This window comes from Hemitrygon akajei, unplaced genomic scaffold (genome assembly GCF_048418815.1).
Source record: "Hemitrygon akajei unplaced genomic scaffold, sHemAka1.3 Scf000105, whole genome shotgun sequence".
Taxonomy (NCBI): domain Eukaryota; kingdom Metazoa; phylum Chordata; class Chondrichthyes; order Myliobatiformes; family Dasyatidae; genus Hemitrygon; species Hemitrygon akajei.
The window spans coordinates 2,241,536-2,256,906 of NW_027331991.1; the positions used below are offsets into that span (position 1 = coordinate 2,241,536).

General features: G+C 44.6%; 1 protein-coding gene across 1 annotated transcript in view; it reads left to right on the plus strand.

Moving 5' to 3' along the window:
* Positions 1–15,371, plus strand: part of LOC140723248 (uncharacterized) — a 133,978-nt gene that overhangs the window by 95,335 nt on the left and 23,272 nt on the right. The gene's annotated exons all lie outside the window — the stretch shown is intronic.

Here is a 15,371-nt window from a genome sequence, read left to right on the forward strand (position 1 = left end):
GGGGGTATTGCAGAATGGATGGGAGAGTCTGTCCTTCTTTCACAGTGATCCGGACAGGCTAGAGGGGGTATTGCGGAATGGATGCGAGAGTCTGTCCTTCTTTCACTGTGATCCGGATGAGCTACGGGGGTATTGCGGAATGGATGGGAGAGTCTGTCCTTCTTTCACAGTGATCCAGACGGGCTAGAGGGGGTATTGCAGAATGGATGGGAGAGTCTGTCCTTCTTTCACAGTGATCCGGACAGGCTAGAGGGGGTATTGCGGAATGGATGCGAGAGTCTGTCCTTCTTTCACTGTGATCCGGATGAGCTACGGGGGTATTGCGGAATGGATGGGAGAGTCTGTCCTTCTTTCACAGTGATCCAGACGGGCTAGAGGGCGTATTGTGGAATGGATGGGACAGTCTGTCCTTCTTTCACTGTGATCCGGACAGGCTTGAGGGGGTATTGAGGAATGGATGGGAGTGTCTGTCCTTCTTTCACAGTGATCCGGACGGGCTAGAGGGGGTATTGCAGAATGGATGGGAGAGTGTCCTTCTTTCACTGTGATCCGGACAGGCTAGAGGGGGTATTGCAGAATGGATGGGAGAGTCTGTCCTTCTTTCGCAGTGATCCGGACAGGCTAGAGGGGGTATTGTGGAATGGATGCGAGAGTCTGTCCTTCTTTCACTGTGATCGGGATGGGCTAGTGGGGGTATTGCGGAATGGATGGGAGAGTCTGTCCTTCTTTCACAGTGATCCAGACGGGCTAGAGGGTGTATTGCAGAATGGATGGGAGAGTCTGTCCTTCTTTCACAGTGATCCGGACAGGCTAGAGGGGATATTGCAGAATGGATGGGAGAGTCCTTTCACAGTGATCCAGACGGGCTAGAGGGGGTATTGCAGAATGGATGGGAGAGTTTGTCCTTCTTTCACAGTGATCTGGACAGGCTAGAGGGGATATTGCAGAATGGATGGGAGAGTCTGTCCTTTCACAGTGATCCAGACGGGCTAGAGGGGGTATTGCAGAATGGATGGGAGAGTCTGTCCTTCTTTCACAGTGATCCGGACAGGCTAGAGGGGGTATTGCAGAATGGATGGGAGAGTCTGTCCTTCTTTCACAGTGATCCGGACAGGCTAGCGAGGGTATTGCAGAATGGATGGGAGAGTCTGTCCTTCTTTCACAGTGATCCGGACAGGAGGGCTGACGTCATGGACTGAAATTGCCCAGAGATGGGGTACAACGTCTTGGGTTCGGTCACTATTAAAAGAATGTCTTACCAGATCTCCCGATTTCACCTCAGACTCCTTCCAGTATCGGAGTTGGCCCGCGGCAAAGTCTTGCCAGTCTCCCTCGGTGCTGGAGGCCTGTTTCGTCAGGGTGTAGGCAAGGAGCCCTAGGCTCTTTGTCTTGAACCCAGGGCAAACCCTGAAGGTGGTATGGGGAACCACCAATCCTGTCTGTCGCCAAAAGAAATCTGGAACTTCAGTAAGAAATGCAATGCCGTCTCTTCCTTTAACCTCTCCAATTACCATGACTGGGAATTTCTGTCCCTCGAGGGGTGCATAATATTAGCTTTCCTCAGTTGAGCACCATGTAGGGTCATAACACAGAGTCACATGAGAGTCGGCCGCTAGCAGAAGGTGTTCAAATGTACTGGAGTCCAGATAAAGTGCCCACCTCTGGGTGGTCAGAGGAAGCTCTCAGTTGTTCACAGTTCCAGCATGATATCCTTGTCCGTGCATAGAATCTCGACTTCCAATGGACAGAGCAAATCTCTCCCTATGAGATTACACCCCCGTATGGTGGTGACTGTCATTGAAACCTCACACTGGTTCCCCTGGAATTCCACCTGCGGTGGCTGGGTACGTGAATACGTACGTTCCGTGCCATCGAACCCTGACAGAGTGATTGTAGCGTCTGATAGCTGGAATCACTTTTCCGATACTGTTTCCTGATCGAGAGTGGTTGTGGTTGCCCTCATATCAATCATAAACGGAACTGGATTTCCAGCAACTTGCAATATTACATTGGGCTCTTCCTGAGTGTTGGCACTCATGGTTGGAAGCATCTTCTTGTCAGTTTCTAAACGGGTTGTTGTCCCCACCTGTCCCTTGGTAGGTTTTTATTCCCATTTCTGTTCCTCAGATAAAGCCCGCTCGCATCCTTCTTCCTGCTGAGCATATTCACCTTTAATATTAGTTCCCTTCGAGGTTGATCGAGTTTCGAAAGTTGGGTCCTAATGATATGTCAAAGCTCGTCACATTCAATTTCGGTCATTGTCAGGCCAATCCATATTATTTGTTTCAATCATGTTGGCTAACTTAGTTGGTAAGCATTGGAGCAGTAGGGCATTGAACTAGGGGGACAGATTCCCATCATTAAAGTCTTGGTCTCCTGCGAAGGTGCCGTAGCAGGCCACAAATCGCTCTCAATAGTCTGGTCCCCATTCCCCAGGCTTAGGTTTGTATTCAGGTACTTTAGTGATGTTTACAGGTTGCTGGAGAGCCCTTTCCAAGGCTTGAATAATCTGGTCTGTCTGTTCATTCTGATTATGTTTTCCCACCTGTAACGCCTGATAGGTTTGGTATCTCTATTCTGCCTTCCATTTCTGCCCTTCATTAGCTGAGAGAATCATGCAGCAGAGACTGAATAAATCTTGCGGAGTCACATTAAACATTTGTATAGTACTGTGGACATACTGAGCAAACTGTGCTGGTTTTTCTTTTCTATCTGGGGCCTGATTCATGATCATTATCATTTCTTGAGGCTTCCAGGGAGCATACACAGGAATCACTGAGGACTGTCCCTCCTCCTAGTCCTAGGCGGAGCATTTGCTACTGCTGTTCAGGAGGATTTAAACTAATGTGGCAGGGGGATGGGAACAGGTGCAGAGAGACAGAGGTGTGTAAAATGAGAGTAGAAGCAAAAAGTAGTAAGGTGAAAAGTAAAAGTGGCAGGCAGTCAAATCCAGGGCAAAAATCAAAAAGGGCCACTTTTCAACATAATTGTATAAGGGCTAAGAGTGTTGTAAAAACAAGCCTGAAGGCTTTGTGTGTCAATGCAAGGAGCATTCGTAATAAGGTGGATGAATTGAATGTGCAGATAGTTATTAATGAATATGATATAGTTGGAATCACAGAGACATGGCTCCAGGGTGACCAAGGATAGGAGCTCAACATCCGGGGATATTCAATATTCAGGAGGGATAGACAGGAAAGAAAAGGAGGTGGGGTAGCGTTGCTGGTTAGAGAAGAGATTAACGCAATAGAAAGGAAGGACATTAGCCTGGAGGATGTGCAATCGATATGGGTAGAGCTGCGTAACACTAAGGGGCATAAAACGCTGGTGGGATTTGTGTACAGGCCACCTAACAGTAGTAGTGAAGTTGGGGATGGCATTAAACAGGAAATTAGAAATGCGTGCAAAAAAGGAACAGCAGTTGTAATGGGTGACTTCAATCTACATTTAGATTGGGTGAATCAAATTGGTAAGGGTGCTGAGGAAGAGGATTTCTGAGAACGTGTGCGGGATGGTTTTCTGAACCAACATGTTGAGGAACCAACTAGAGAGCAGGCCATTCTAGACTGAGTATTGAGCAATGAGGAAAGGTTAATTAGCAATCTTGTCATGCGAGGCCCCTTGTGTAAGAGTGACCATAATATGGTGGAATTCTTCATTAAGATGGAGATTGACATGGTTAATTCAGAACCAAATGTTCTGAACTTAAAGAAGGGCAACTTTGAAGATATGAGACGTGAATTAGCTAAGACAGACTGGCAAATGATATTTAAAGGGTTGACAGTGGACAGAAACATAGAAAATAGGTGCAGGTGTAGGCCATTCGGCCCTTCGAGCCTGCACCGCCATTCAGTATGATCATGGCTGATCATCCAACTCAGAACCCTGTACCTGTTTTCTCTCCATACCCCTGATCCCGTTAGCCACAAGGGCCATATCTAACTCCCTCTTAAATATAGCCAAAGAACTGGCCTCAACTGTTTCCTGTGGCAGAGAATTCCACAGATTCACCACTCTGTGTGTGAAGAAGTTTTTCCTCATCTCGGTCCTAAAAGTCTTCCCCTTTATCCTTAAACTGTGACCCCTCGTTCTGGACTCCCCCAACATCGGAAACAATCTTCCTGCATCTAGCCTGTCCAATCCCTTTAGAATTTTATACGTTTCAATAAGATCCCCCATCAATCTTCTAAATTCCAGTGAGTATAAGCTTAGTCGATCCAGTCTTTCTTCATATGAAAGTCCTGCCATCCCAGGAATCAATCTGTTGAACCTTCTTTGTACTCCCTCTATGGCAAGAATGTCTTTCCTCAGATTAGGGGACCAAAACTGCACACAATACTCTAGGTGCGGTCTCACCAAGGCCTTGTACAACTGCAGTAGAACCTCCCTGCTCCTGTACTCAAATCCTTTTGCTATGAATGCTAGCATACCTTTCGCCTTTTTCACCGCCTGCTGTACCTGCATGCCTCCCTTCAATGTCTGGTGTACAATGACACCCAGGTCTCGTTGCACCTCCCCTTTTCCTAATCGGCCACCATTCAGATAATAATCTGTTTTCCTGTTCTTGCAACCAAAATGGATAACCTTATATTTATCCACATTAAATTGCATCTGCCATGAATTTGCCCACTCACCTAACCTATCCAAGTCACCCTGCATCCTCTTAGCATCCTCCTCACAGCTAACACCGCCGCCCAGCTTTATGTCATCCGCAAACTTGGAGATGCTGCATTTAATTCCCTCATCTAAATCATTAATATATATTGTAAACAACTGGGGTCCCAGCACTGAGTCTTGCGGTACCCCACTAGTCACTGCCTGCCATTCTGAAAATGTCCCGTTTACCTCCACTCTTTGCTTCCTGTCTGCCAACCAGTTCTCTATCCACATCAATACCTTACCCCCAATACTGTGTGCTTTAAGTTTCTACACTAATCTCCTGTGTGGGACCTTGTCAAAAGCCTTTTGAAAATCTAAATATACCACATCTACTGGCTCTCCCCTATCCACTCTACTGGTTACATCTTCAAAAAATTCTATAAGATTCATCAGACATGATTTTCCTTTCACAAATCCATGCTGACTTTGTCCGATGATTTCACCTCTTTCCAAATGTGCTGTTATCACATCTTTGATAACCGACTCTAGCATTTTCCCCACCACCGACGACAGACTAACCAGTCTATAATTCCCCGGTTTTTCTCTCCCTCCTTTTTTAAAAAGTGGGGTTACATTAGCCACCCTCCAATTCTCAGGAACTAATCCAGAATCTAAGGAGTTTTGAAAAATTATCACTAATGCATCCACTATTTCTTGGGCTACTCTGGGATGCAGACCATCTGGCCCTGGGGATTTATCTGCCTTTAATCCCTTCAATTTACCTAACACCACTCCCTACTAACATGTATTAACCTCTGTTCCTCCATCTCACTAGACCCTCGGTCCCTTACTATTTCCAGAGGGTTATTTATGTCCTCCTTCGTGAAGACAGAACCAAAGTAGTTATTCAATTGGTCTGCCATGTCTTTGTTCCCTATGATCAATTCACCTGTTTCTGGCTGTAAAGGTCCTTACATTTGTCTTGACCAATCTTTTTCTTTTCACATGTCTGTAAAAGCTCTTACAGTCAGTTTTTATGTTCCCTGCCAGCTTTCTCTCATAATCATTTTTCCCTTTCCTAATTCAGCCCATTGTCCTCCTCTGCTGGTCTCTGAATTTCTCCCAGTCCTCAGGTGTGCCGCTTTTTTTTGCTAATTTATATGTTTCTTCTTTGGACTTGATACTATCCCTAATTTCCCTTGTCAGCCACGGGTGCACTACCTTCCCTGGTTTATTCTTTTGCCAAACTGGGATGAACAATTGTTGTAATTCATCTATGCGATCTTTAAATGCTTGCCATTGCATATCCACCGTAAACCCTTTAAGTATCATTTGCCAGTCTATCTTAGCTAATTCATGTCTCATACTTTTAAAGTTACCCTTCTTTAAGTTCAGAACCTTTGTTTCTGAATTAACTATGTCACTCTCCATCTTAATGAAGAATTCCACCATATTATGGTCACTCTTGCCCAAGGGGCCTCGCATGACAAGATTGCTAACTAACCCTTCCTCTTTGCTCAATACCCAATGTGGAATGGCCTGCTCTCTAGTTGGTTCCTCAACATTCATATGCAATGGCAAGCATTTAAAGGTTGTATGGATGAACTACAACAAGTGTTCATCCCAGTTTGGCAAAAGAATAAACCAGGGAAGGTAGTGCACCCATGGTTGACAGGGGAAACTAGGGATAGTATCAAGTCCAAAGAAGAAACATACAAATTAGCCAGAAAAAATGGCACACCTGAGGACTGGGAGAAATTCAGAGCCCAGCAGAGGAGGACAATGGGATTAATTAGGAAAGGGAAAAAAGGTTATGAGAGAAAGCTGGCAGGGAACATAAAAACTGACTGTAAAAGCTTTTATAGATAACGAAAAGAAAAAGATTGGTTAAGACAAATGTAGGTCCCTTACAGTTAGAAACAGGTGAATTGGTCATAGGGAACAAGGACATGGCAGACCAATTCGATAACTACTTCAGTTCTGTCTTCACTGAGGAGGACATAAATAATCTTCTGGAAATAGTAAGGGAATGAGGGTGAGTGAGATGGAGGAACTGAGGGAAATGCATGCTAGTATGGAAGTGGTGTTAGGTAAATTGAAGGGATTAAAGGCAGATAAATCCCCAAGGCAAGATGGTCTGCATCCCAGAGTGCTTAAGAAATTAGCCCAAAAAATAGTGGATGTATTAGTGATAATTTTTCAAAACTCCTTAGATTCTGGATTAGATCCTGAGGATTGGAGGGTGGCTAATGTGACCTCACTTTTTTAAAAAATGAGGGAGAGAGAAACCGGGAAATTATAGACCGGTTAGCCTGACATCGGTGTTGGGGAAAATGCTAGAGTTGGTTGTGAAAATGTGATAGTAGCACATTTGGAAAGAGGTGAAATAATCGGACAACGTCAGCATGGATTTTTGAAAGGAAAATCATGTCTGGCAAATCTTACAGAATTTTTGAGGATGTAACTAGTAGAATGGATAGGGGAGAACAAGTGGATGTGGTATATTTGGATTTTCAAAAGTCTTTTGACAAGGTCCCACACAGGAGATTGGTGTGGAAACTTAAAGCACACAGTATTGGGGGTATGTTATTGATGTGGATAGAGAATTGGTTGGTAAACAGGAAGCAAAGAGTGGGAGTAAACGGGACCTTTTCAGAATGGCAGGCAGTGACTAGTGGGGTACTGCAAGGCTCAGTGCTGGGGCCCCAGTTGTTTACAATATATATTAATGATTTAGACGAGGGAATTAAATGCAGCATCTCCAAGTTTGCGGATGACACGAAGCTGGGCGGCAGTGTTAGCTTTGAGGATGCTAAGAGGATGCAGGGTGACTTGGATAGGTTAGGTGAGTAGGCAAGTTCATGGCAGATGCAATTTAATGTGGATAAATGTGAGGTTTGGTTGCAAGAACAGGAAAACAGATTATTATCTGAATGGCCGATTAGGAAAAGGGGAGGCGCAATGAGTCCTGGGAGTCATTGTACACCAGTCATTGAAAGTGGGCATGCAGGTACAGCAGGCAGCGAAAAAGGCAAATGGTATGTTGGCATTCGTAGCAAGAGGATTTGAGTACAGGAGCAGGGAGGTTCTACTGCTGTTGTACAAGGCCCTGGTGAGACCACAGCCGGAGTACTGTATGCAGTTTTGGTCCCCTAATCTGAGGAAAGACATTCTTGCCATAGAGGGAGTACAAAGAAGGTTCAACAGATTGATTCCTGGGATGGCAGGACTTTCATATGAAGAAAGATTGGGTTGACTAGGTTTACACTCACTGGAATTTAGAAGATTGAGGGGGGATTGACGTGAATAGGCTGTTTCCATTGAGAGTAGGGGAGATTCAAACGAGAGGACATGATTTGAGAGTTAGGGGGCAAAAGTTTAAGGGAAACACGAGGGGGTATTTCTTTACTCAGAGTGATAGCTGTGTGGAATGAGCTTCCTGTAGAAGTAGTAGAGGCCAGTTCAGTTGTGTCATTTAAGGTAAAATTGGATAGGTATATGGATAGGAAAGGAGTGGAGGGTTATGGGCTGAGTGCGGGTAGGTGGGACTAGGTGAGATTAAGAGTTCGGCACGGACTAGGAGGGCCGGAATGGCCTGTTTCCGTGCTGTGATTGTTATATGGTTATATGGTTATTGAAATGTATAAAATTCTAAAGGGATTGGACAGGCTAGATGCAGGAAGATTGTTTCCAATGTTGGGGAAGTCCAGAACGAGGGGGTCACAGTTTAAGGATAAAGGGGAAGCCTTTTAGGACCAAGATGAGGAAAAACTTCTTCACACGCAGAGTGGTGAATCTGTGGAATTCTCTGCTACAGGAAACAGTTGAGGCCAGTTCATTGGCTATATTTAAGAGGGAGTTAGATATGGCCCTTGTGGCTAAAGGGATCAGAGGTATGGAGAGAAAGCAGGTACAGGGTTCTGAGTTGGATGATCAGGCATCATCATACTGAATGGCGGTGCAGGCTTGAAGGGCCTAATGGCCTACTCCTGCGCCTATTTTCTATGTTTCTATGTGTGGAAAATTAAAATCTCCCACAATCACAACATTGTGCTTACTGCAAATATCGGCTATCTCCTTACAAATTTCCTCCTCCAATTCTCGCTCCCAATTAGGTGGTTTCTAATACACCCCTATAAGTGTTACTATACCTTTCCCATTCCTCAATTCCACCCAAATAGGCTCCCGAAATGAGCCCTGTAATCTATCCTGTCAAAGCACCGCTGTAATATTTTCTCGGACAAGCATTGCAATACCTCCCCCTCTTGCCCTTCTGATTCTATCACACCAGAAGCAACGAAATCCAGGAATATTTAGTTGCCAATCACACCCCTCCTGCAACCATGTTTCACTAATAGATACAACATCATATTTCCAATTATCAATCCATACTCTAAGCTCATCTACCTTTCTTACCTTGCTCCTAGCATTAAAATAGATGCATTCAAGAAACTTTCCACCCCTTTCTCTCTGTTTATCCCTAATGGTGCAAACAACTTTATTATCTCTTTTTTCCTTCTCCCCTACATCTTCGGTCTGAGTGCTCCAACATCAGGGAGGAAGTTCAAATCATCTCTGTGTTAAAAGTTTAACCATCACGGTGACTGAAGGCAGCTGCAGGTTCATGAGGGACTGTTACTGTCAGGTTCTGCAGTTCTTGCGGCTGCTCAGCACACCCAGGACTGAGCATTGGAGGAGTCCGTTCTGCTGATGTTAGCCTTAAACTAGACTGGTGTTTAATATTGTGGATCTGTGAAAGATAAATCAGTTCTGTATCAAATCCCATGTCTCAGGTACTTACTGTCTCTACCACACTCACTATGTACACTAGAAAGGCCACTCAGCCCATCTGGTTCCTGCCCATGTTTCTGTTCCATATCAGTAATATGAAAATCTACCCCTGCCATTCCCCTCTCACTCTCCCTGAGATGACAGGTTGCAAATAGTCACCACTCCATGGGATAGGAGATTTCCCATGAATTTCATGGAAACATATAAATTCACAACACATTACAGATGCTTTGTCCCACATTGCCGTGCCGACCATGTATCTTACTCTAGAAGCTGCTTAGAATTACTCTACCACATAGCCACCTATTTTCCTAAGCTCCATGTACCTATCTGAGAGTCACTTAAAAGACCCTATTGTATCCGCCTCTACCACCGTCACTGGCGGTGCATTCCACACACACACCACTCTTTGCTTAAAAAAGTTAGCTCTGACATCTCCTCTGTGCCTACTTCCAAGCAGCTTAAACCTATTCCCCCTCGTGTTAGCCATTTCTGCCCTGGGAAAAAGCCTCTGACTATCCACATGACCAATGCCTCTCATCATCTTATACACCTGCATGAATTTCCTGCATGATTTTCTCCGGGCTGAATAAGACGATGAGCTCACTGTGGTTGTGACGTTCTCTCTCTCCGTGTGTCTGATGTCACAGCCCCGCCTCACTCAGGCACTTAAAGCGACACTCACAGTAAACGAACCTGCGGTCTCGTAACACAATGCACCTCTAAAGTCTGACAGCAGACTAGCGAGTGAATCTTCGATGGTGCAGAGTCAGAAACCGAAGATTTGCCAGTCTGAGTCAGGGGCTTCAGAGAGAGATGGGGTCCAGAGGAGGAGGACGAATAAGACCAGCAGGATGTGGTCAAAAGTGAAAGATTAAAAGCATTTGGAAACTGGTTGATCGAAAAAAAAGGTGGTAATTTCTGCAAAACACAGGTGGAAATCAACAGATCAGGCAGAAATTTTGGAGAGGAATAAATAGAAAACGTTTAGGCAGAGCCCCTTCAGCATGCTTAGCCTGTGCACTCCGCTGTTTAGTTGCTCTCTGAATTGCAGAGTTCCTCCAGCGTTTTGTGTGCGTGTGTCTCTGTATTTCCAGCAACTGCAGAATCTCCTGTGTTTTATATCTGCATTTTACTTTGGCATTGGATACACGTTGATATTGAGTATATTGCTTATGGGAGCCGCTTTCTGCATTAAAACAGCTGCAGATTTTTTCTATACCCAAAAGATAAAAAAAAATGAGGTATGGACATTGAACCGGTGCTTGCAGAAATGTTTAATGGCACCGTGATTACCCATAAGGCCATGCGTTAAGAATTTTGCTGGCGCTGAAGTGCCGATGAAATGCGCAGGCGTCAGGCTGAGGACGTCCCCGAGTTTCACGCATGCGCGCAGTACACAGAGGGCCTTGAAAATGTCGGTTGCAGGTAAGAGCGTTTCTCCGTGTTTTTATCTTAAACACCGACTTCGGGATAATTCCTGTGAAATCCGGTCACCGTGACCAGCAAACCCGGGACAGTCCTGCCCTCTTCCCTCTCTCTCAGCCCCACGATCCGTACACAGGACCCGGGGAGCTTCCGGTTGATGAGGGAATGGGAACCGATGGATCTCTCAGACAGAGCTGAGCTCCAGCTATCTAAATGCAAGGATTAGGAACTCGGAGAAAGGGAACAAAATCTTTTACATCAGCAGTTGACAAAATCGGCATTAGTACTCTTTTCCGTAGATGCTGCCTGGCCTGCTGAGCTCCTCCAGTATTTTGTGTGTGTTGCTTCCTCTACCTCCTCTTGCTCTGGACTTTTCTACCGGTGAGATCATGTTTTGTCCCATTCTCTCTGGGTACGTAATGATATCAAACACCTTTGCCCTGGGAAACAAGTAGCTTTCACATCACAAATGTGCCAGACTCCAATGAGACAGAGAACTGCCCTTCCCTTCATACTCATTGGGATTTCATTCAATGAGTTCACCACCGTCAGTCATTGGGGGAGGGTTCAGGAGGAATATTTATGTAGAATACAGAAACTGGTGATGCCTGTGTGCATTGTGGTGATGCAAAAGTTGCTGGAGAATTTGCAAGTGGGAAGAAGTGGAGTGATATTTGGAAATCTGACTTTTTAAAGCGTAATTTAGCAATGAAACCACATGTGGACAATGTGCAAAAGTTTTGGAGAAAATCCTTCATTACCCATTACAGGCCTGCTACGTAGGTTGTGTGAGAGTGCAGATAAACTGGATCGAACCCAGAGGAGATCTGAACGTGATTTGCTAGTGTGTCACTGTGCACATATTGTCACTGAGTAAAAAATGCACAGTACAAGATTTATCTGCACGCTGGTTATTACAAATTAGAGGGGAGATTATTACAAATTAGAGGGGTATTGGAGGGAAGGAGGGGAGACCTCCAGTGTCCCTGATGCCCTCACCTACAAGATGTGCAGCTTGTAACCCTGCACTTCAATGAGCTGCAACTTGAAATGGGTGAATTCCAGATCATCCAGCAGTTGGAGGGGGTGATAGATATAACATGAAGAGAGGTGAGTTACACCCAAGGTGCCGGACACAGGAAACTGGGTGAGAGTCAGGAAGGGGAATGAGGTTAAATATCCATCGCAGAGTACTCTAGTTGCCATCCCCCACAACAACAGGTGGATCACTTTAGAAGCTGTTGGGGGGTGTTACCTGGCAGAGGAAAGTCAAAAGGCTGATCGGGGATTCGTTAGTTAGAGGAACAGAACAAGAGGGGAGGAATATCCTAGTGGTAAGGCTTGCTAGTGGTAGTGAGCAGGGGAGGGTGTGATGTGGTTAAAATAAGTTGTAGGGGGAATGGGAGCCAGAATGCCAGAACAGATAGTGGAGAGGGTGAATTGAATTGACTTTATTAGATACATACTTCATAAACATGAGGAGTAGAAATATTTACCTTACATCATCTAAATGTGCAATGTGTAATTTATAGTAACTTATAATAGATAGTTTGTACATAGGACAGTCAATATAACATCGAAATGCAATTATAACAGCATGAATTAAACAGTGTGATGGCCTGGTGGAAGATGATGTCCTGGAGCCTTTTGGTCCTTTTGCTGTGGTACCGTTTCCTGGATGGTAGCAGCAGGAACAGTTTGTGGTTGTGGCGAATTTGGTCCCTGATATCCTTTGGGCCCTTTTTACACACCTGTCCATGTAAATGTACTGAATCGTGGAAAGTAGACTGTGCAATGTATAATTTCCTTGTTAATATTTAGAGACATTTTTTGGTGTATAAAATGATGAGGGGTATTGAGCGTGTGAGTGGCCAGAGTAGTGTTTTTTTTTATTTTCCCAGGGTTGAAATGGTTAATGCCGCTTTTCCACACTCCCATAGACCCTTTGTCCATCTCCTGAGTAAATAGAGATGGAAAAATATTTAAGATCTCCCCCATCTGCTTTGTTTCCACACGTGGATTGCCATTCCGGTCTTCCAGAGGACCAACTTTGTGCCTTGCAATCCTTTTGCTCTTAATCTATCACTAGAATCCCTGAGAATTATCCTTCACCTTTTCTGTGACAGCAACCTCATGCCATCTTTTTGCCATCCTGATTGATTTCTTATGTGTTCTCTTGCATTTCTGATATCCATAAGAAACTGACTGCCTATCCCTGTTACACAATTCCATTTTGTGCTTTACCAGGGTCTCAATATCTCTTGCAATCCAAGTTTCCCTACAGTTTCTATCTTTACCTTTTATTCTGACATACCGGCTTACTACTTTCAAAATTTTGCTTTGAAGGCCTCCCATTTACCAAGCACACCTTTGCCATAATGCAGCCTGTCCCAATCCACAGTTGCCAGATCCTAGTATCTTAATTCCAGGTGTTGATCCATGCCCTGAACACATCCACCTTTCCAACGCTGCTCCTTGTATTGAAATATACAGGGCTCAGCATATTCACTGCACCATGCTCAACTTTTTCATTCCTGACTTTGTCTGAGGACTGAACAACATCTGTCTCCACAAACACTCCACTACCATTCAGGCTCCCATTCCCCCTGCAACTTTAGTTTAAGCCTCCTTACCCCCACCTCCCACCATGCAGATCTATCACCCCTTTGGCTTTCCTCTCCCAGATCAATAAAAAGGAGGTGCATACCAGGTACAGGCAGATAGGAACAAATGGGGTACTTATTAAATACAGGAAATTCAAGTGAACACTTATGAAAGAAATAAAAGAAGGCATGAGGTTGCCCCAGCATACAAGGTGATGGAGAATCCTCAGGGATTCTGCAGACTTGTTAAGAGCAAAAAGATTGCAAGGGAAAAAAATAATTCTCTGGAAGATCAGAATGGTAATCCATATGAAGGGATAACATAGACTTCAGGAGATTTTTTTTGCATCCGTATTTACTCAAGAGATGAACACAGAGTCTATAGAAGTGAGGCAAAGCCGCATCAACTTCATGGACCCTGTACAGATTACAGAGGTGGAGGGGTTTGCTGTCTTGAGGCAAATTAGTGTGGATCAATCCCCAGGGCCTGACAAGTTGTTCACTAGGACCCTGCGGAAGACAAGTGCAGAAATTATTGGGGAATAAGCACAGATATTTAAATCATCCTTAGTGACAGGTGAGGTACTGGAGGATTGGAGGACAGACAATGTTGTTCTGCTGTTCAAGAAAGGCTGTAAAAATAAACTAGGAAATTATACGTTGGTGGGCTTGACATCAGAACTGGGAAAGTTATTGGAATGTGTGTGCAGGAACCAAGTATATACTGTAAGTATTTGGATAGGTGTGGACTGATAAAGGATAGACAGCATGGCTCTAGCCAATCTTTCAGAGTCTCTCGAGGAAGTTATCAGGGAAGTGGATGAAGGCAAGGCAGTGGATGTTGTCTACATGAACGTCAGCAAGGCACTTGATAAAGTCTCATATGGGAGGTTGGTCAAGAAGGTTCAGTCATTCAGCAGTCAAGATTAGACAGTAAATCGGATGAGACACTGTCTTTGGGAGAAGCCAGAGTGTGGTAGCCGATGGTTGCCTCTCTGACTGGAGGCCTGTGTCTAGTGGTGTGCCACAGCGATCAGTACTGGATCTGTTGTTGTTTGTCATCTATATCAGTAATCTGGATGATAGTGTGGTTAACTGGATCAGCAAATTTGTGGATGACAACAAGACTGGGGGTTTAGCGGACTGCGAGAAGACTATCATGGCTTGCAGTGTGATCTGGATCAGGTGGGAAAATGGTTTTAGAAATGGAAAATGGAATTTAATGCAGACCAGTGTGAGTTGTTGCACTTTGGTATGACCTACCAAGGGAGGTCTTTCACAGTGACTGGTCGGGCACAGAGGAGTGTTGTAGAAGAAAGGGACCTGGGAATACAAGTCCTTAATTCACTGAAAGTGGTATCACAGGTAGATAGGGATGGAAAGAATGATTTCAGCCCATTGCCCTTCATGAACCAAAGTACTGATAACAATAGATGGATGTTATGTTGACTTCTAGAAGACATTGGTGAGGCCTAATTTGAAGTATTGTGTGCAGTTTTGGTCACCTACCTACAGGAAAGATGTAAAAGAAGTTCAGAGATTTCAGAGAAAATTCACAAGGATGTTGCCATGTCTGGAGGACTTAGGTTATAAGGAAAGATTGAACAAATCAGGACTTTATTCCTTGGAATGCAGAAGATTGATTGTGATAGAGAGGCACAGATAGTGTTAATGCAAGCTGGCTTTTTCCACGAAGATTGGGTGGGACGACAACCAGAGGCCATGGGTTAAGGGTGAAAGGTGAAATGTTAAGGGGAACATGAGGGGAAACTTCTTCACACAGACAGTTATCCGGGTGTGGAATGAGCAGCCAGCACGAGTGGTGCATGTGAGTTCGATTTCAACATTTAAGAGGTTTGTGTTGGTACCTGGATGGTAGAGGTGTGGGAGTGGGCAATTTAAATAGTTCAGCACATACTAGATGGCCCAAAGGGCCTGTTTCTGTGTTGA